General features: G+C 44.8%; 1 pseudogene; it reads right to left on the reverse strand.

Moving 5' to 3' along the window:
* Window positions 1–20,559, reverse strand: part of LOC125554913 — a 31,671-nt pseudogene extending 11,112 nt beyond the window's left edge.
* Window positions 20,560–22,277: the final 1,718 nt, after the last annotated feature.

The raw sequence follows: 22,277 nt of genomic DNA on the forward strand, positions 1-22,277 counted from the left end.
GATCAACTTGTGTCTAGGGGTGCCCCCTTGCCCCCGTATATAAAGGAGCAAGGGGAGGAGGCCGGCCGGCCCCTATAGGCGCGCCAGGAGGAGTCCTCCTCCTAGTAGGAGTAGGACTCCTACTAGGAGGGGGAAAGAAGTGGGGAGGGAGAGGGAAAAGGGGGCGCCGCCCCCCCTCTCCTAGTCCAATTCGGACCAGGGGGGAGGAGGCGCGCGGCCCACCTCTGGAAGCCCCTCTCTCTCTCCACTAAGGCCCATATGGCCCATTACTTCTCCCGGGGGGGGGGGGGTTCCGGTAACCCTCCGGCTCTCCGGTTTTCTCCGAAATCACCCGGAACACTTCCGATGTCCGAATATAGCCGTCCAATATATCAATCTTTATGTCTCAACCATTTCGAGACTCCTCGTCATGTCCGTGATCACATCCGGGACTCCGAACTAACTTCGGTACATCAAAACTCATAAACTCATAATATAACTGTCATCGAAACCTTAAGCGTGCGGATCCTACGGGTTCGAGAACAATGTAGACATGACCGAGACACGTCTCCGGTCAATAACCAATAGCGGAACCTGGATGCTCATATTGGCTCCTACATATTCTACGAAGATCTTTATCGGTCAGACCGCATAACAACATACGTTGTTCCCTTTGTCATTGGTATGTTACTTGCCCGAGATTCGATCGTCGGTATCTCAATACCTAGTTCAATCTCGTTATCGTCAAGTCTCTTTACTCTTTTCGTAATACATAATCTCGCAACTAACTCATTAGTTGCAATGCTTGCAAGGCTTATGTGATGTGCATTACCGAGAGGGCCCAGAGATACCTCTCCGACAATCAGAGTGACAAATCCTAATCTCGAAATACGCCAACCCAACATGTACCTTTGGAGACACCTGTAGAGCACCTTTATAATCACCCATTTACGTTGTGACGTTTGGTAGCACACAAAGTGTTCCTCCGGCAAACGGGAGTTGCATAATCTCATAGTCATAGGAACATGTATAAGTCATGAAGAAAGCAATAGCAACATACTAAACGATCGGGTGCTAAGCTAATGGAATGGGTCATGTCAATCAGATCATTCACCTAATGATGTGATCTCGTTAATCAAATAACAACTCCTTGTTCATGGTTAGGAAACATAACCATCTTTGATTAACGAGCTAGTCAAGTAGAGGCATACTAGTGACACTCTGTTTGTCTATGTATTCACACATGTATTATGTTTCCGGTTAATACAATTCTAGCATGAATAATAAACATTTATCATGATATAAGGAAATAAATAATAACTTTATTATTGCCTCTAGGGCATATTTCCTTCATTTCAAAAGATTCATGATCAGAATGTATAACAAATTCCTTGGGTCATAAATAATGTTGCCATGTTTCTAAGGTCCGAACAAGAGCATATAATTCTTTATCATAAGTAGAATAGTTCAGACTAGGCCCACTCAATTTTTCAGAAAAGTATGCAACAGGTTTTCCATCTTGTAATAACACACCTCCTAATCCAATTCCACTAGCATCACATTCAAGCTCAAAAGTCTTATTGAAATTAGGAAGTTGGAGTAAAGGAGCATGTGTCAACTTATCTTTCAATACCGTGAAGGCTTCTTCCTGTGCCGTACCCCAAACAAAAGGCACATCCTTCTTTGTAAGCTCGTTGAGAGGTGCAGCAATGGTGCTGAAATCTCTCACAAAACGCCTATAGAAACCAGCGAGGCCAAGGACACACCTCAGTTGTGTGACCGTTTTGGGCTGCGGCCAACTCTCAATAGCTTCAATCTTGGCTTTATCAACTTCAATTCCTTGTGGAGTAACAACATAGCCAAGAAAAGATACTCGGTCGGTGCAAAAGGTGCACTTTCCAAGGTTACCAAACAAACGTGCATCACGTAGAGCAATAAAAATAGCATGTAAATGTTCCAAATGTTCCTCCAAAGATTTGCTATAATAAATTGGTTATTATTATATTTCCTTGTTCATGATAATCGTTTATTATCCATGCTAGAATTTTCTACGCATCACCAAGATCAATCTATGGAGTAATCTAGCAACGAGGGAAGGAGAGTGCATCTACATACCCTTGTAGATCGCTAAGCGGAAGCGTTCAAGTGAACGGGGTTGATGGAGTCGTACTCGTCGTGATCCAAATCACCGATGATCCTAGTGCCGAACGGACGGCCACCTCCGTGTTCAACACACGTGCAGCCCGGTGACGTCTCCTACGCCTTGATCCAGCAAGGGGAGAAGGAGAGGTTGGGGAAGACTCCATCCAGCAGCAGCACGACGGCGTGGTGGTGGTGGTGGAGGCGTGGCAATCCTGCAGGGCTTCGCCAAGCACTGCGGAGAGGAGGAGGGAGAGAGGCAGGGCTGCGCCATGGAGAGGTCAAAACTCATGTGTTGGCAGCCCCAAAGTCCTCAAGTATATATAGGGGAGAGGGAGGGGGTGCCCCCTTTAGGGTTTCCACCCCAAGGGGTGCGGCAGCCCCAAACCCATCTAGGGTGGCGGCCAAGGGGGGGGAGGGGGGAAACTTGCCCCCCAAGCTAGGTGGAGGCGCCCCCTCCCCAAACCCTAGGCGCCTTGGGCCCTTGTGGGGGGTGCACCAGCCCACCTGGGGCTGGTCCCCTCCCACACTTGGCCCATGCAGCCCTCCGGGGCTGGTGGCCCCACTTGGTGGACCACCGGGACCCTCCCGGTGGTCCCGGTACATTACCGATAAAACCCGAAACTTTTCCGGCGACCAAAACAGGACTTCCCATATATAAATCTTTACCTCCGGACCATTCCGGAACTCCTCGTGACGTCCGGGATCTCATCCGGGACTCCGAACAACATTCGGTAACCACGTATATCTATTCCCTATAACCCTAGCGTCATCGAACCTTAAGTGTGTAGACCCTACGGGTTCGGGAACCATGCAGACATGACCGAGACAACTCTCCGACCAATAACCAACAGCAGGATCTGGATACCCATGTTGGCTCCCACATGTTCCACGATGATCTCATCGGATGAACCACGATGTCAGGAACTTAATCAATCCCGTATGCAATTCCCTTTGTCTAGCGGTACGATACTTGCCCGAGATTCGATCGTCGGTATCCCGATACCTTGTTCAATCTCGTTACCGGCAATTCTCTTTACTCGTTCCGTAACACATCATCCCATGATCAATCTCCTTGGTCACATTGTGCACATTATGATGATGTCCTACCGAGTGGGCCCAGAGATACCTCTCCGATCACGGAGTGACAAATCCCAGTCTCGATTCGTGCCAACCCAACAGATACTTTCGGAGATACCTGTAGTGTACCTTTATAGCCACCCTAGTTACGTTGTGACTGTTTGGCACACCCAAAGCACTTCCTACGGTATCTGGGAGTTGCATCAATCTCATGGTCTAAGGAAATGATACTTGACATTAGAAAAGCTTTAGCATACGAACTACACGATCTTGTGCTAGGCTTAGGATTGGGTCTTGTCCATCACATCATTCTCCTAATGATGTGATCCCGTTATCAATGACATCTAATGCCCATGGTCAGGAAACTCGTAACCATCTATTGATCAACGAGCTAGTCAACTAGAGGCTTACTAGGGACATGTGTTGTCTATGTATCCACACTTGTATCTGAGTTTCCTATCAATACAATTCTAGCATGGATAATAAACGATTATCATGAACAAGGAAATATAATAATAACCAATTTATTATTGCCTCTAGGGCATATTTCCAACAGTCTCCCACTTGCACTAGAGTCAATAATCTAGTTCACATCGCCATGTGATTAACACTCACAGGTCACATCGCCATGTGACCAACATCCAAGAATCTACTAGACTCAATGATCTAGTTCACATCACTATGTGATAAACACTTAAAGAGTTCTGGGTTTGATCATGTTATGCTTGTGAGAGAGGTTGTAGTCAACGGGTCCCTTGCCATATTCAGATCCCTATGTATTTCGCAAAACTTTATATTGTAGATGCTGCGCCACGTTCCACTTTGAGCTATTCCAAATTGTTGCTCCATTATACGTATCCGGTATCTCTACTCAGAGCTATCCGGATCGGTGTTAAGCTTGCATCGACGTAACTCTTTACGTCGAACTCTTTATCACCTCCATAACCGAGAAACATTTCCTTATTCCTCTAAGGATAATTTTTAACTGCTATCTGGTGATCTACTCCTAGATCACCTTTGTACCCTCTTGCCAGACATGTGGCAAGGCACACATCAGGTCGGTACTTCAGCATGGCATACCGTATAGAGCCTATGACAAAAGCATAGGGGACGACCTTCGTCCTTTCTCTTTCTTATGCCGTGGTCAGCTTTGAGTCTTACTCAACTTCACACCTTACAACTCAGGTAAGAACCCCTTCTTTGACTGATCTATTTTGAACTCCTTCAAAAACATGTCAAGGTGTGAGTTCTTTGAAAGTATATATCAGACGTCTTGATCTATTCTATAGATCTTGATGCCCAATATGTAAGCAGCTTTATCCAGGTCTTCCTTTGAAAATCACTCTTCAAACAACCGTTTATGCTTTCCAGAAATTCTACATCATTTCGGATCAACAATATGTCATCCACATATACTTATCAGAAATGTTGTAGTGCTCCCACTCACTTTCTTGTAAATACAAGTTTCTAGCAAACATTGTATAAACCTAAAAGCTTTGATCACTCCATCAAAGCATATATTCCGACTCCGAGATGCTTGCTCTAGTCCATAGAAGGATTGCTGGAGCCAGCATACCTTTTAGCATCCTTAGGATCGACAAAACTTTTATTGTATCACATACAACTTTTCTTACGAAAACTGGTAAGAAAACTTGTTTTGACATCCATCTGTCAGATTTCATAATCGAAAAATACAGCTAATGCTAACATGATTCCGACGGACTTAAGCATCGCTACGGGTGAGAAATTCTCATCGTAGTCAACTCCTTGAACTTGTGAAAAGACTCTTTCCCACAAGTCGAGCTTCATAGACGGTAACATTACCGCCCACGTCCGTCTTCTTCTTAAAGATCCATTTATCTCAATGGCTTGCCGATCACGGGCAAGTCCACCAAAGTCCATACTTTGTTCTGATACATGGATCCTATCTCGGATTTCATGGCTTTCTAACCATCTGTCGGAATACGGGCCCACCATCGCTTCTCCATAGCTCATAGGTTCATTGTTGTCCAACAACATGATATCTGAGACAGGATTACCGTACCACTCAGGAGTAGTACATATCCTTGTCGACCTACGAGGACGAGGTTTGATAGAAACTTGATCCGAAGCTTCATGATCACTATCATTAACTTCCTATTCAACAGACGTAGGCGCCACAGAAAACATCTTTCTGTGTTGCATCACTCTCTGGTTGAAGTAAAGGTTTGACAACCTCATCAAGTTCTATCTTCCTCCCACTCAATTCTTTCGAGAGAAACTCCTTTCAAGAAAGGACCCGTTCTTAGTGACAAACAATTTGCCCTCGGATCTGAGATAGAAGGTGTACCCAACTGTCACCTTTGGGTATCCTATGAAGATGTGTTTGTCCGCTTTGGGTTCGAGCTTCTCTGGCTGAAGCCTTAAGCATCGCAGCCCCAACATTAAGAAACGACAACTTTGGTTTCTTGCCAAACCAATGTTCATATGACGTCGTCTCAACGGACATAGATGGTGTCCTATCTAAAGTGAATGCAGCTGTCTCTAACGCATAACCTCAAAATGAAAACGGTAGATTGATAAGAGACATCCATAGATCGCACCATATCTCATAAGATTCGATTACGACGTCCGGACACACCATAACCCAGTGGTGTTCCAGGTGGCTTCAACTGTGAAACAATTCCACAATGTCTTAAGTGTTTGCCAAACTCATAACTCAGATATTCTCATTGATCAGATCATAGGAATTTGATCTTCTTGTTATGATGATTCTTAACTTCACTCTGAAATCGCTTGAACTTTTCAAACGTTTCAGACTTGTGCTTCATTAAGTAAATATACCTATATCTACTCAAATCATCAGTGAAGATGAGAAAATAGCGATATCCACCGCACGCTTCAATTCTCATTGGATCACACGCATCAGCATGCATGATTTCCAACAAGTCACTTGCCCGTTTCATTGTACCTGAAAACGGGGTCTTAGTCATCCTGCCCATGAGGCATGGCTCGCATGTGTCAAGTGATTCAAAATCAAGTGACTCCAAACATCCATCGACATGGAGTTTATTCATGCATCTTACGCCAATATGACCTAAGCAGCAGTGCCACGAGAAAGTGGTACTATCTACATCTTTTGGCGTGAACATGTGTATTACCACGACCGAGATTCAATGAACCATTCACATATGGTGCATGACCATGAAAGGTATCATTCATGTAAACAGAATAACCATTATTCTCTAACTTAAATGAATGGCCGTATTGCAATGAACATGATCTAATCATATTCATGCTCAACGTAGACACCTGATAACATTTATCTAGGTTCAATACTAATCCCGAAGGCAGATGGAGCGTGCGATGGTGATCTCATCAACTTTGGAAACACTTCCAACACACATCGTCACCTCGCCCTTAGCCAGTCTCCGTTTAGTCCGTAGCTTTTGCTTCAAGTCACCAGTAATAGCAACTGAACCTTTATCCAATACCCAGGTGCTACCAGGAGTACTAGCGAGGTACACATTAATAACACGTATATACTTTGTTGAAGTTGCCAGCCTTCTTATCTACCATGCATTTGGGGTAATTCCGCTACCAGTGATCGTTCCCCTTTACAATAGAAGCACTTAGTCTCGGGTTTGGGTTCAACCTTGGGTTCCTTTACTGGAGCGGCAACTGGTTTGCCATCCATGAAGTTTCCCTTCTAGCCCTTGCCCTTCTTGAAACCAGTGGTCTTGTTAAACCATCAACACTTGATGCTCCTTCTTGATTTCTACCCTTTACGGTCTTAAGAACCGCGAACAGCTCCGGGATCAACTCCATCCCTTGCATGTCATAGTTCATCACAAAGATCTAGTAGCTCAGTGATAGTGGCTAGAGAACTCTATCAATCACTATCTTATCTGGAAGTTTAACTCCCACTTGATTTAAGTGATTGTAGCACCCAGACATTCTGAGAACATGCTCACTAGCTGAGCTATTCTCCTCCATCTTGTTGGCAAAAGAACTTGTCAGAGGTCTCACACCTCTCAATCACGGGCATGAGCCTGAAATCCCAATTTCAGCTCTTGGAACATCTCATATGTTCTATGGCATTCAAAACGTCATTGGAATCCCGATTCTAAGCCGTAAAGTATGGTGCACTAAACTATCATGTAGTCATCAGGATGTATCTGTCAGGTGTTCACAACATCCACAGACGACGTTGTAGGGGTTTGCACATCGAGCGGTGCATCAAAGACGTAAGCCTTCTGTGTAGCAGTGAGGACACTCCTCGGACTACGGACCTAGTCCGCATCATTGCTTACAATATCTTTCAACTTAATCTTTCTCTAGGAACGTATTGAAACAGGGAGCTACAACGTGAGCTATTTATCTACAACATATTTGCAAAGACAATTTAGACTATGTTCATGATAATTGAGTTCATCTAATGAACTCCCACTCAGATAGACATCCCTCTAGTCATCTAAGTGAAACATGATCCAAGTCAACCAGGTCGTGTCCGATCATCACGTGAGACGGACTAGTCAACATCGGTGAACATCTTCATGTTGATCGTATCTTCTATACGACTCATGCTCGACCTTTCGGTCTTCCGTGTTTCGAGGCCATGTCTGTACATGCTAGGCTTGTCAAGTCAACCTAAGTGTTTTTGCTGTGTAAATCTGGCTTACACCCGTTGTATTCGAACGTTAGAATCTATCACACCCGATCATCATGTGGTGCTTCGAAACAACGAACCTTCGCAACTGTGCACAGTTAGGGGGAACACTTTCTTGAAATTATTACGAGGGATCATCTTATTTAAGCTACCGTCGTTCTAAGCAAATAAGATGTAAAACATGATAAACATCACATGCAATCAAATAGTGACATGATATGGCCAATATCATTTTGCTCCTTTTGATCTCCATCTTCGGGGCTCCATGATCATCGTTGTCACCGGCATGACACCATGATCTCCATCATCATGATCTCCATCATCGTGTCTTCTTGAAGTTGTCTCGTCATCTATTACTTCTACTACTATGGCTAACACTTTAGCAATAAAGTAAAGTAATTACATGACGTTTATGTTGACACGCAGGTCATAAATAAATAAAGACAACTCCTATGGCTCCTGCCGGTTGTCATACTCATCGACATGCAAGTCGTGATTCCTATTACAAGAACATGATCAATCTCATACATCACATATATCATTCATCACATCCTTTTGTCCATATCACATCACAAGGCATATGCTGCAAAAACAAGTTAGACGTCCTCTAATTGTTGTTGCAAGTTTTTACGTGGCTGCTATAGGTTTCTAGCAAGAACGTTTCTTACCTACGCGAAAACCACAACGTGATATGCCAATTTCTATTTACCCATCATAAGGACCCTTTTCATCGAATCCGATCCGACTAAAGTGGGAGAGACAGACACCCGCTAGCCACCTTATGCAACTAGTGCATGTCAGTCGGTGGAACCAGTCTCACGTAAGAGTACGTGTAAGGTCGGTCCGGGCCGCTTCATCCCACGATGCCACCGAATCAAGATAAGACTAGTAACGGCAAGCAAATTGACAAAATCGACGCCCACAACAACTTGTGTTCTACTCGTGCATAGAAACTACGCATAGACCTAGCTCATGATGCCACTGTTGGGGAACGTAGCAGAAATTCAAAATTTTCTACGCATCACCAAGATCAATCTATGGAGTAATCTAGCAACGAGGGAAGGAGAGTGCATCTACATACCCTTGTAGATCGCAAAGCGGAAGCGTTCAAGTGAACGGGGTTGATGGAGTCGTACTCGTCGTGATCCAAATCACCGATGATCCTAGTGCCGAACGGATGGCACCTCCATGTTCAACACACGTGCAGCCCGGTGACGTCTCCTACGCCTTGATCCAGCAAGGGGAGAAGGAGAGGTTAGGGAAGACTCCATCCAGCAGCAGCACGACGGCGTGGTGGTGGTGGAGCGTGGCAATCCTGCAGGGCTTCGCCAAGCACTGTGGGAGAGGAGGAGGGAGAGAGGCAGGGCTGCGCCATGGAGAGGTCAACACTCATGTGCTGGCAGCCCCAAAGTCCTCAAGTATATATAGGGGAGAGGGAGGGGGTGCAACCCCTTTAGGGTTTCCACCCCAAGGGGTGCGGCAGCCCCAAACCCATCTAGGGTGGCGGCCAAGGGGGGGGAGAGGGGGAAACTTGCCCCCCAAGCTAGGTGGAGGCGCCCCTTCCCCAAACCCTAGGTGCCTTGGGCCCTTGTGGGGGGGGGGCGCACCAGCCCACCTGGGGATGGTCCCCTCCCACACTTGGCCCATGCAGCCCTCCGGGGCTGGTGGCCCCACTTGGTGGACCACCGGGACCCTCCCGGTGGTCCCGGTACATTACCGATAAAACCCAAAACTTTTCCGGCGACCAAAACAGGACTTCCCATATATAAATCTTTACCTCCGGACCATTCCGGAACTCCTCGTGATGTACGGGATCTCATCCGGGACTCCGAACAACATTCGGTAACCACGTATATCTATTCCCTATAACCCTAGCGTCATCGAACCTTAAGTGTGTAGACCCTACGGGTTCGGGAACCATGCAGACATGACCGAGACAACTCTCCGGCCAATAACCAACAGCGGGATCTGGATACCCATGTTGGCTCCCACATGTTCCACTATGATCTCATCGGATGAACCACGATGTCAAGGACTTAATCAATCCCGTATACAATTCCCTTTGTCTAGCGGTACGATACTTGCCCGAGATTCGATCGTCGGTATCCCGATACCTTGTTCAATCTCGTTACCGGAAATTCTGTTTACTCGTTCCGTAACACATCATCCCGTGATCAACTCCTTGGTCACATTGTGCACATTATGATGATGTCCTACCGAGTGGGCCCAGAGATACCTCTCCGTTACACGGAGTGACAAATCCCAGTCTCGATTCGTGCCAACCCAACAGATACTTTCGGAGATACCTATAGTGTACCTTTATAGCCACCCAGTTACGTTGTGACGTTTGGCACACCCAAAGCACTCCTACGGTATCTGGGAGTTGCACAATCTCATGGTCTAAGGAAATGATACTTGACATTAGAAAAGCTTTAGCATACGAACTACACGATCTTGTGCTAGGCTTAGGATTGGGTCTTGTCCATCACATCATTCTCATAATGATGTGATCCCGTTATCAACGACATCCAATGCCCATGGTCAGGAAACCGTAACCATCTATTGATCAACGAGCTAGTCAACTAGAGGCTTACTAGGGACATGGTGTTGTCTATGTATCCACACATGTATCTGAGTTTCCTATCAATACAATTCTAGCATGGATAATAAACGATTATCATGAACAAGGAAATATAATAATAACCAATTTATTATTGCTTGTAGGGCATATTTCCAACAGTAACAACATAGCCAAGAAAAGATACTCGGTCGGTGCAAAAGGTGCACTTTCCAAGGTTACCAAACAAACGTGCATCACGTAGAGCAATAAAAATAGCACGTAAATGTTCCAAATGTTCCTCCAAAGATTTGCTATAAATCAATATGTCATCAAAGTAAACTACCACAAATCGTCCAATGAAAGCACGTAAAACTTCGTTCATTAACCTCATGAAAGTACTAGGTGCATTAGTTAACCCAAAAGGCATGACTAACCACTCATATAATCCAAACTTAGTTTTAAATGCTGTTTTCCATTCATCTCCCAATTTCATATGAATTTGATGGTATCCACTACGCAAATCAACTTTGGAGAATATTGTAGAGCCACTCAATTCATCAAGCATATCATCTAGCCTAGGAATAGGATGACGATAACGAATAGTAATATTATTAATGCCTCTACAATCAACACACATACGCGACGTACCATTCTTTTTCGGCACTAAAATGATAGGAACAGCACAAGGACTAAGGGATTCGCGTATATAACCTTTGTCGAGCAGTTCTTGTACTTGACGCATAATCTCCTTCACCTCCTCTAGATTGGTACGGTATGGTGCACGGTTGGGTAATGATGCACCGGGAATTAAGTCAATTTGATGCTCAATCCCTCGAATAGGTGGTAATCCCGGTGGCACGTCTTGTGGAAAGACGTCAGCGAACTCCTGCAAAATGCTAGTGACAGCAGGAGGCAAAGAGGAAGGCACATCCTTGAATGAAAATAATGCCTCTTTGCACACAAAAGCATAGCAAACAGATTTGCTAAAATCTAGATCATCAATATCAGATTTGGTGGCAAGTAAACATGCACTTTTCAATTTAATTTCAGAAGCAACACTAGATTGTTTATTATTATTAGGCTGCATTTGTTGCTCAAATTCCCACAATCTGATTTCACTCTTATTTTTCTCCTGTTTTGCTTTATTAGCTCTATTAATATCATCTTTCAAAATGGAATCAGGAGTCATAGGAAGCAAAGTAATATTTTTATCCTTATGAACAAGAGTATACTGATTGTTTCTACCATGGTGTACAGAATTTTTATCAAATTGCCATGGTCTACCAAGTAATAAGGAACATGCTTGCATAGGTACCACATCACAATCAACATAATCAGCATATGTAGAGATACTAAAATGCACACGAACAGTACGTGTTACCTTAACCTTGCCGCGGTTGTTGAAACATTGGATGTAGTAAGGATGTGGATGTGGTCTTGTGGTGAGAGATAGCTTCTCCACCATCTCCATGCTAGCCAAGTTATTGCAGCTCCCTCCATCTATGATGACACGAACAGAACGTTCCTTCACAACTCCCTTTGTATGGAACAAATTATGCCTCTGATTTTGCTCAGCTTGTGTAACCTGCACACTCAAAACACGTTGAGCAACTAAACATTCATACCTGTCAGCATCTTCAGCAGCCATGTATTGCGTCTCATGATCAGAATCATCTGCACCGTGTTCTTCACGTGTAATAAGAGCCAAAGTCTCCTCATCATAGTCACTAGCGGACTCATACCCACCATCCTCAGTAGCAATCATCACACTCTGAGATTGGCATTCTCTCGAAAAATGTCCTCTTCCCTTACAACGACGACAAATAATATCACTTGTGTGCCCTGTTGATGCCATGGAAGAAGAAGAGCTCTACGCAGGTCCAGCAGGTGTGCTCTTGGCAGATAGTGGTGGTTGTGCCTGCTTTCTTGTATCACGGCTGGAGGTGGCACCTGATGGAGGTGCTGGTGGAGTGGAAGTAGAGGATGCATGTGGTGTCCATGATGAAGATCGACCTGCAGAAAAGTTAGTTCGCGCCAATGCCTGTCGATCCTGCACTTCACGTTCAGCTTTACAAGCAAGATGGAATAAACGAGTGATATTATTATACTCCTTATACTCTAGGATGGTCTGAATCTCTCTATTTAATCCACCCATAAAACGTGCAAGCATAGCTTCATTCTCCTCGACAATACCACATCTAATCATGCTAGTTTGTAATTCCTGATAATATTCTTCTACATAATTTTTTCCTTGTCTTAAACGCTGCAATTTTTGAAGTAATTCACGTTGATAATATGGTGGAACCCAACGAGTACGCATAGCAGTTTTCAAAGCAGCCCAAGTAGCAGGAATAGGATATAATCTACAATGCTCAGACCACCAAACACATGCAAAACTAGTGAATGCACAAACAGCAGCAGGAACACGTCTCTCCTCGGGATATTGTAAACATGTAAATCGTTGTTCAGTTTCTAACTCCCAAGTAAGATATATATCAGGAACATATCTACCCTCAAATGGTGGAATATTCAATTTTAGTTTAGGGAGATGGTCATGATCTCGTACCTGAGGGTGAGCCCTACCATTGCCATTATTTGCATGTGGACGACCTGCTGGTTGCTGTGCTGGTGGTGGCACGTAGTTCTGATTTTGATCAACCTCATCCTCGTAATCGCCGGCAAAATCATCCTCCTCCGCATCAACAGCAGGAGCCACAGAAGTATCAACAACAGCACCAACAGTTTGGCCAGGTGCAAGAGGGAGACGGCTCGCTCGGCGGAGGGCTGTTTCACGATGTGTAGGTAGTCGTTGTTGTTGTTGTTGTTGTTGTTGTTGTTGTAGAGGTGCGTTAGGTGCAGCCGGTGGTGGTGGTGGAAGACGCGCGAGCAATTCATTAAACCTATTATCGAGCTTTGTTTCGAATGTATTCTCCATGCCATCTATCTTCTCCATGGCCTCTTCAAATCTGTTTAACACATCTTGCACCTGTCCACTCATCATTTGCTGAAATTTATCATGCAACTCCTTATTCGTCATGTTCTCCCAGTCAGTCTCGTCGGCTTGTGATCCTGCCATGGTTAGCAACAATAGAAACACACAAGAATATGGTCCTACAGAATACTAACAAGAGGTGGTGGTGGTGTCACAAATCCGTCAAGCCAATCTCAAATTTTTACCAGTTCTTACCCAGCAGCAGGCGGTGATCGGCAACCGTCGTAGTCAAAACTCTCAAAGCTTGGATAGAGCGATTACCAGGGAGAGTCAAACGCACGACGTAGATGTATGTGGAGCTGGGAAGGCTTATAATATGGTAGTCAGCAATAATCAATTCAGAGATGCAAAGTTGAATAAACGCTCAACGACGGTACTGTGCTGGTCCTAGGCTAGACCGTGCTAGAGACGCGAGCCTAGAACACTAACAAAATCACGGCGCTGCACGTAAACAATGGAGGAGCACACTCTGAATTTTTCTCTCTTTTTTTCACTTTTTTTTGCACTATTTTTTTCCTCTTTTTTTTTGCTCCGCAACAATTTTTTTTCGAAAAAGTCTACAAATGGTCTAAAAACCGCCTAGCCAGAATTTTCCAGACTTAGTTTTTTTTGAGTTTGGAACTATTTTTCTTCTGCGGGTAGCACGGAATCTCAGGAGTCCTACTCTGTCACGACTCGGAGTATGGCGTGATCTGGAACTCGAAAACAAAGCAACAAATACTGGACACGGACTGGGACTGGTGGCGGAGACGAATCTGGTGGAACTCGGGCTGTGGTGGTATATCTGGACTCGGATTGGTGGTGGTATATGGCGATGGTATATCTGGACTCGGATTGGTGGTGGTATATGGCGATGGTATATGTGGACTCGGATTGGTGGTTGTATATGGCAGCAGCGATGTATATGGTGGGGTGGTGGTATATGGTAATGATGATGACGATGGTGCGGCGGCGGCGTGACAACCTGTGAACAGAACTCGAAACTCTAAAGGATTAGACGCTAAGACCAGCAACTTGACACGACGATGCAACCACAAATTCAACAAAGCAAATGCAGAAAAGATTATGCAAAGGCTCAGATTGGTTCGGATAGGACGAACTAACCCTAATTTTTTTTGGCTTTTTCGTGGACTCTAGGTATGAAGAACAGACTCGATCTAATCTACGAAAAACTGTAAAATCTCACCGAGCAACCTAAAACTCTGATACCACTTGATAGAGGCAAAGGTGTCCCGATGTTTCGATGAGATGGTGGCTATCGTTTCTGGGGGAGTCGACCTTGACGATCCGACTACGAACGTGCGAGACGTCGCGCCTTAGCAATCGCTAAACCAACTTCCGAGGGGTTATTGACCACGCCGAAGCACGATCAACCTGACCACGAGGGTCTGTTTCCTGCAAGCAAACGAAGAACAAGCAAGAAACTGAGATTGCAATCTGGATATTGCGAATATAAGATGAAAGCTTTATTGATCAAGGTGGGGTTCTGTGACGTCTTGGTCTGGTCGTTGGACACAAACGAAGTACGAGAAGTTGCAGCTATGACGAACTTTTAATCTAAACAAAACCCAAAGCCTAAACGATGCCCTAAGGGCTGTATATATGAAGGAGAGAGGGGGAATTTCGTGGCCCTTGGTGGAGGGGTCGGAAACAAACCCTAACTCTTGTTTCCCCAGACATACGGACTCTAAAAACAGGCTATACTTAAGTACTTCGAAAATACATGGGCCTGGCCCAATAATAAGGTGACGCAACACCTAAAATAGCCTCTGGACGAAATTTATGAAGTGGCATCTTGTATATTTCGTCCCATGCTTCATGCATTCATTATGGTGGCTTCAGAGTCCTGGAATCATCACTTGTAACTCCGTTCTTGTTCCCCTTGCGCATGCCATCATCTCCATGCTTGAACTTGCTCCAAGGTTCATCTTTCTTGTCCAAGCTAGGCCCTTCATTTGTAAGCAAAACAAATGTATCCAATTTAGGCAGCATCATATTCTCATGAACATTAGAATCGTTACCAAGAAACGAAAGTACCTGATAATTCAATTGGCGTGCGCGAGCTCTAGTAATCGGTTCAGTGTGTATAGCAGCAGGGGCTGTGGGTGTAACAATGGTATTGATGTCCTCATCAGTATGCAAATTTCGGTTGAGACTAGATTGAAGTTTGCAAATTTGATTTTTACTCCGTTAAATTAAGGAGTTCGGCTAGGTCCGAGCAAAGCTTAGTGGAGTAGAACGGTTAGAGTTTCCCTTACAATGGAAGATTTACACTGAGCATTCAAAATACCAAGTTGGATTTGTGTTGACTACTGAATTGACTGGCTACCAACAAATCATTCTGAAATAAAGATATTCAAGATTACAACAGCAAATACTTAAAATAAAAATCAATTATCGGCCTTTTGTCAAAAACTATAATCAGTAAGAAATGCCTACTATTTTGGTCATAAAAATTTCAGATACAAACACTCAAGCTTTACATTTTCAGAAAATACACTCAAGGTGCTTGGGTGGCAGATGTGCTCTCCCTGTTAACAACCTCTACTGGTAAACTCGTTTCCAAAGAGCAAAGCTGCATGTACCAATTGATTTAGGAAGTTCATTTTATCATAGGAAGACCTGTTAGAGCAAACGTTTGATATTTGGTATCAACTGTCCTGGTACGCCTGACCTTTGCTAAATTCACAAGTACGACAGACCTGACCCTTGATAGTAGCTAGCAACTGCTCTTTCAGAGTCCTATCTTCAGGTGACAGGTGGCCTTAATGTTTATTTGACTTAAATGTGTGGCTAAATAGCCGAACACAATAGCAGGGAGGGGAAAGTAGATGTACATATCAAATGATAGAAAAGGGAAGAGCGATGCGACAATTAAAACTTTAGAACTACTTGGGGAAATTAGAACTACTCCAAAGGTTGTAAAGAATACATTAAAATAGTAGTACACAACTGCACACCTTCCAGGGTATGGATACAAAGTTTTAGTTCAAAAAAGCGCCATTTCAAGATTTGTGTTATGCAGATTATGTTACTCGGGAGTCACAGATATAACAAGATGCTAACCTTGCTGTGAGCAGCAGAACCTACATACTGGATGGTTAATGTCTCACCCAGGGCCGGGCCCATAGTGGTACCAGATGTGCGGCCTGCACAGGGCTCATATTTTGGGGGGGCCAATGTTTCTTATATAGGCCTAGTATTTTTGAAAGAAAAAAAAATGCGTAGCAGCTGCCGCACTAGGCCGCTAGGAGTTGGAGCTGGGCCTGAGAAGAGGCCATCGAGTACTGGAGCTCGTCAGCTCGTGCTTGACTCGATCAATCTTTCCCAATTCCTAAAAAAAGATCGATCTTTTCCCAAAGAAAAAAGGAAACTGCTCTCTAGCGATGGAAACGGGATCGTGGGTTCCAAAAAAAAAAAGATCGCTATACCAGTCAATCGGGATCGCCTCGATCGGGAAACCAACAGCAATTCCGTCGACGCCGCTAGTCAGGAGACGAAAAAAAAGGAGACGATGGTCTCGGCGGTGGTCGCCTTTGCCTCATCAGAGCCGCTGTCGTTGCCGTCCTAGCTTCCTCTCTTAATTTTCAGACTCGTCGACTCGTCGGATCAGTCCGTGATCGATTGACCGACTCCAGCCTCCAGGTTCTTAGCAAATCATCTAGTTTTTACTCCTAAATTCTAATTCTTAATTTCCTAATTAACTTTTGACAGGGATCGTTACTTTGTTAGAGATTGGTCTTACCTCCCCAATTAAAGATCACAGTGTAGCAATTCAACCGGACATGACCCAAATCTAGGTGAGTTAGACGATTCGTCTAATTGCAAAACATCGACATTATATTATTTACATTATAAATTTTTCCTGTGATATATATATATATACATATTATAATTGCTCGTTAGTTTTCCCCGCAATTTTTTTTGCTCGTTAGTTCATTTTTTTTAGCGAGATAAGGCCCCAGGGGCGGAGCCATGATTTGGGTATAGGGGGGGCCAAGCCAAACTAGGTAAACAAATATCCAGTGGAAAAAAAACATATGAAACTTGTATTAGTTTAAATTGGCCTCTATGATTGGCAGTTTTCTCTTCATAGCTGCTGAATTGCAATCTGAAATTAGGTAAATTTGACATAGGAAAAATTTGCATCACAAATAGGAACTTGTACTAGATAATTTGCTTCATAATCACCATAATTTCTAGGGAGACGTACAAGATAGAATTATATTGCCACAAATCACACCACCGAAGCAACCAAAAACTGATGTATAAGTTCGACAATGAAACAAGATGTAAGATGCGAATTGAGAGAGTCAGGGAGATTAGATAGTCTGATGTGTTTAACCTTTGGCTAGTTTGTTGATCGGAGCCGTAAGAATTGATCAAGCTGCGTTGTGCCGTCGCTGTATGAACCAGATCGTGAACAGGGCAGGGGGAGCGGAGGCAATGGGGCGGCAAGGCTCGGAGCGGCGGCCACAAAACTCTGTGCGCAGTTATCCCACGCGGCCACGCACACGCTAATTACGGGAGAACCCCAGGCTAGTAGATTAGAGCCAATTGCCTAACGTGGCCGCTAGTGGGCTCCACATGGGCCTTTTTCCCTTTTTCCCAAAATTCGCGTTGAGATAGGGGGGCCAGTACGTGAGTTCATGAGATCGGATCGCTAATTACACGGTACCTACTGCATGATCGCTAATTACACGGTACCTACTGCACGATCGCTCGATCGTTGGGGGGGCCTGGCCCCCGCTCGTCCCCCTGGCTCCGCCACTGTAAGGCCCTGTTTTTTGTTTCGCACAGGGCCCTGGATTTTGCCAGCCCGACCCTGGTCTTACCCATCCTTTAATAGAAATCCATCAGATCATCGGCCGAAGGAGCATGCTGTTCAATTTTAGGTTCTTCAGTGACCTTCAACACTTGAAGTTCACGCCCTAAAGCAGCTAATCCATATGCAAACTGCATGACATTTATTCTGTCTAAGCAGTTTGTTCCGAGGACACCCGTCTGTAGTAAAAGAGGTACCGTTGTAGCTGCACAGAAATCATCATTGCTTTTGATGTGACATGACTTGGTAACACATCATTGTCCACTGTAAAACATGTATAAGATTACCATTAGTACTGCCAGCAGCAAGTCCATTACTTGCACATTAGGCTATTTGTTTCCTTCGGGGTTAGTAGTTTCCATTCATCTGCACTAGACTACATATTTGTTTTAGATATGCATTTTAAAATCAAGTCTTCTACAGTGGTAAGCAAGTCCCTGGCTCCTTGTCAATCATCTCTTATCTGGCCAGCTGTAATACATCTTTTCCTCTCCAAATCAGTCCTCTCCTTTCACGTGGCCATGTTCTCCTCTCATACGAATGTTTAACCCTGTTGTGAACTAACACTGACCACATATATTATTAAAGACTATTTAAAAACAAATAACATTGGATGTTTTTTCTGTGTCAAATCTATACAACAATTTAGATATATGGCCAAACATTAAGAAAATATTGTATTTTATTTGCTGGAGGGGCTCATTTCATGGATTTGTTAAGTCGAACTTATCGATTCTTAAGCAATTGCCTCTTCCTAAGTAGGTATACAAATTACTTTGAAGCATCCAAAGGTTTTGATGATGTAGTTATCTCACAATGGATGAGGTCCGTTAGTTCCATCCAACACATCTGATGCTACCTTGTTTAACAGTTCAAGCAGATTGGTGCCTTCCCTTCAGATGTCATGTAGATTAATATATCATTAGTATGTACTTCACGCATAACCAACAGGTTCTTACAGGGGCAAGCTCAGATAGAATATCCTCTTGTAGTCCACAACTGATTTTACTGTAGATAGCAAGGATTATCAGAGAAGTCTTGAGATCTGCAAATACATAACAAACTAACGGTACAGAACTTACACGTGATTTCTGGCCTAATATAAAGCCTTGAAATTTCCTGAAGTCTTGATCCTCTAAATTCTTCTTCTAATTCTTGCTTTGCTTTATTCCTCACAGTCACAGGGGATCCTCTTTATGTAGACCTAACAATCTGATCTGAGTAACAAATTGTGGATCTTATCCGTAGTTGGCTTAAGGCCCAAGCTAAGAGATATATTCCTAATTTAAATGATAAACTTCCTAGTTGAGAGATCAAGGTGATGTTCTCCTAATTTGTTGCTCGGTGGATCATGTACTAGACATACATAACATTATCAGTGTTACGAAGGCAACTTGATTGTGTATTCCATGTACATACATAGCTATGATGATAATTGTTGCTATTATGTTCTCATAAGCAATGCTCACTGAAGACTGAACTGTATCAGATTGCTGTCTGCAAGTTAACATTACCTCCTTTGCTTGTTCTTCAGATCTGAAAGAGCAAATTCCGAAACAAAAGCAAGAGGAGGAGAGGAAGGGTCAACACAAAGAAAAGAAGTGAAGAAGGTAATGCAACAGTTTGTGTATATTACTGCCTGCGCTTACTATCAGTTTTCGTTCCACATGAGACTTGCTGTCAACTGTACAATGTGCTGTGAAAATCAGTAGAATTCATAATAACTGGATATAAAATGGTTTCAGAATGCGCAGGCTGGCCGGAGTGAACCTGAGAACATTGACCCTGATGTTGCTGCCATATGATCGGTTTCGGAGGGTTTTGCATGTAGAACTGAATGCTACATTAGGTGAACTGTCTGTCTTTCTGAACTTTATCTTTCTGTCCTTCGTCCGCGTGTATCGGATCTTGCCTGGATCTCAAGATAGCGCCAGAGGAAACTCTATGATGCATGCTGCAGGGTGAGGTTTTTGGAACAAAATGATTGTAAGCTTAATGATGGAACGTAAACTGAATGGTTACCTTGTTGTAAGTTGGCGATCATCTGTGAAACATTTCATCTTTGCAAAATTTGGATAACTATCTCCCACATGTTGCATCAGCTTCTATGAAACAATTGGCGGTTGCTCGTTTATTCTACTCTTGCTGTTTGAAAGTAAATCATTTCGTAGTAACTAAATAGCATATATATTACAGTTAATTCTGAGATATTTTGTCTTGTGGATCTCTGGTAATTTCTCGAAAAGCAATGCTTGCTGAGTCTTGTAAGCCAATACATACTGGCTTGTTCGGCTCGCCACTGAGTTTCGCCGCATTGAGCAGGGGTCGTCCTCCATCCTCTCCTAGTTGGCCCGGCTCAAGGACTGCGTCAACGACCGCCTGGCGGACCGGCGATCGCGACCAGGTCCTTAACATGATCCACGGTCTCAATCCCTGTTTTTGCTATGCTGTTCCCATACTCACCATGCAGTCGCCCTTCCTCACCTTCCTGTGCTGTCGTGCATTCCTCCTCCTCGAGGAGAGCCGCCAAGACGAGGAAACTCCCCACGACATCGCCCTGCACGCTGTGCGCGCACCAGCGAACCCGGACTCCGGCGGGGCTGGCGACAACAACAACCGCCCCGACAGTGGCGATCGTGCTGGCAGCCGTGGCAAAGGGAATTGCAAGGCCTCCGGCAGGGGCGGGCCATCTCACTACGGCGGAGCTGCTCCTCCACCACCGCGCCCACCTGCTCCTGCTCCGGCGCCATGGACGAGCATGGTCCACGCCTGGTCCATGCCTCGGCGCCCCCATACTCCCGGCGCGGGCATCCTTGGGCCACAACCTGGTGGCCCGACCCCCTTCACCAGCGTAGCAGCTCAGTACGGCGTGCCCCCACCGCCTGCCTCGGCTCCTCCAGCACACTAGCAGCACGGGGACGTCCCTCCACACCCCGTCTACGGCCGGCGCACCTCCCGCGGCGCCGCAACAGGCTTCGGATCAGGCTGCTCTGGCCAGGCTCTCAACGCCATGAGCATGTAGCAAGAGCAAGCATCGTCGAGATCCGGTGGTGAATGGTACCTCGACTCCAGTGCGATGTGTCACATGGCCTCATCTTTGGTATTCTCACTTCATCCCACCCCAGTTTTTTTCCCCTAATATCATAGTTGCCAATGGATCCACGCTTGCAGTCACAGACGTAGGTCAACACACCATCCCCACTTCCTCCCAAAACCCATCTCTTCATAACATCCTAGTCTCTCCACACTTAATCAAAAACCTCATTTCCGTTAAAACTCTTACTCGTGGCAACCCAGTTAACGTGGAATTTGATGACCGTGGTTTTCTTTCAAGGATCGAAGAAGAAGGCAAAGATCCTCCGCTGTGATTCACCGAACGAGCTCTACCCTCTCCATCCATCACGCCGGTCCCAAGCACCCCACGCCTTCATTGCTGTTACGCGCGATACCTGGCACCGGCGCCTTGTTCACCTTGGTGATGATGCGTTGGGCTCCACCCTCTGCCACGCCTCCATACATGCCCCTGGCTCCGACGGAGACATCTCCACCACTTGTCAATTAGGAAAAAGACCTCACCCATGCTTAGTTTGTCTAGTTTTTAGTGTTACTTAGTCGTGGTTGATGACTATAGTCATTTCATGTGGACGTTTCCTCCCAAACAGAAATCAATCAGATGTTCTACCCACACACCGTGCATTTGCACGCCTCGCCTGCACTCACTTCAACCTGACGGTCCAAACAAAATGGGCAGGAGTTTGAAAGCTTTGCTGCATGCCAGTTCTTCTCCTCCCTCGGCATCATTCTGCGTATGTCATGCCCTTACACATCTCCGCAGAATAGGCGCGCTGAGCGCGCTCTCCGCACACTAAATGACATCACATGCGTGTTGGAGTTAAACACGAAGTGCACCGTGTCCTGTCCGGTTCAGTACAAGTGTACTTGTATGTGTCCGTGTAGGTCTCCAAGTAATTACCGAATAGGACTAGTACTAGTTGATGAGCTAGTATATATATATATCCCTATACCCCTGTAATCTATGTACCGAGACCAGATC

This window comes from Triticum urartu, chromosome 4 (assembly GCF_003073215.2).
Source record: "Triticum urartu cultivar G1812 chromosome 4, Tu2.1, whole genome shotgun sequence".
Lineage (NCBI taxonomy): Eukaryota > Viridiplantae > Streptophyta > Magnoliopsida > Poales > Poaceae > Triticum > Triticum urartu.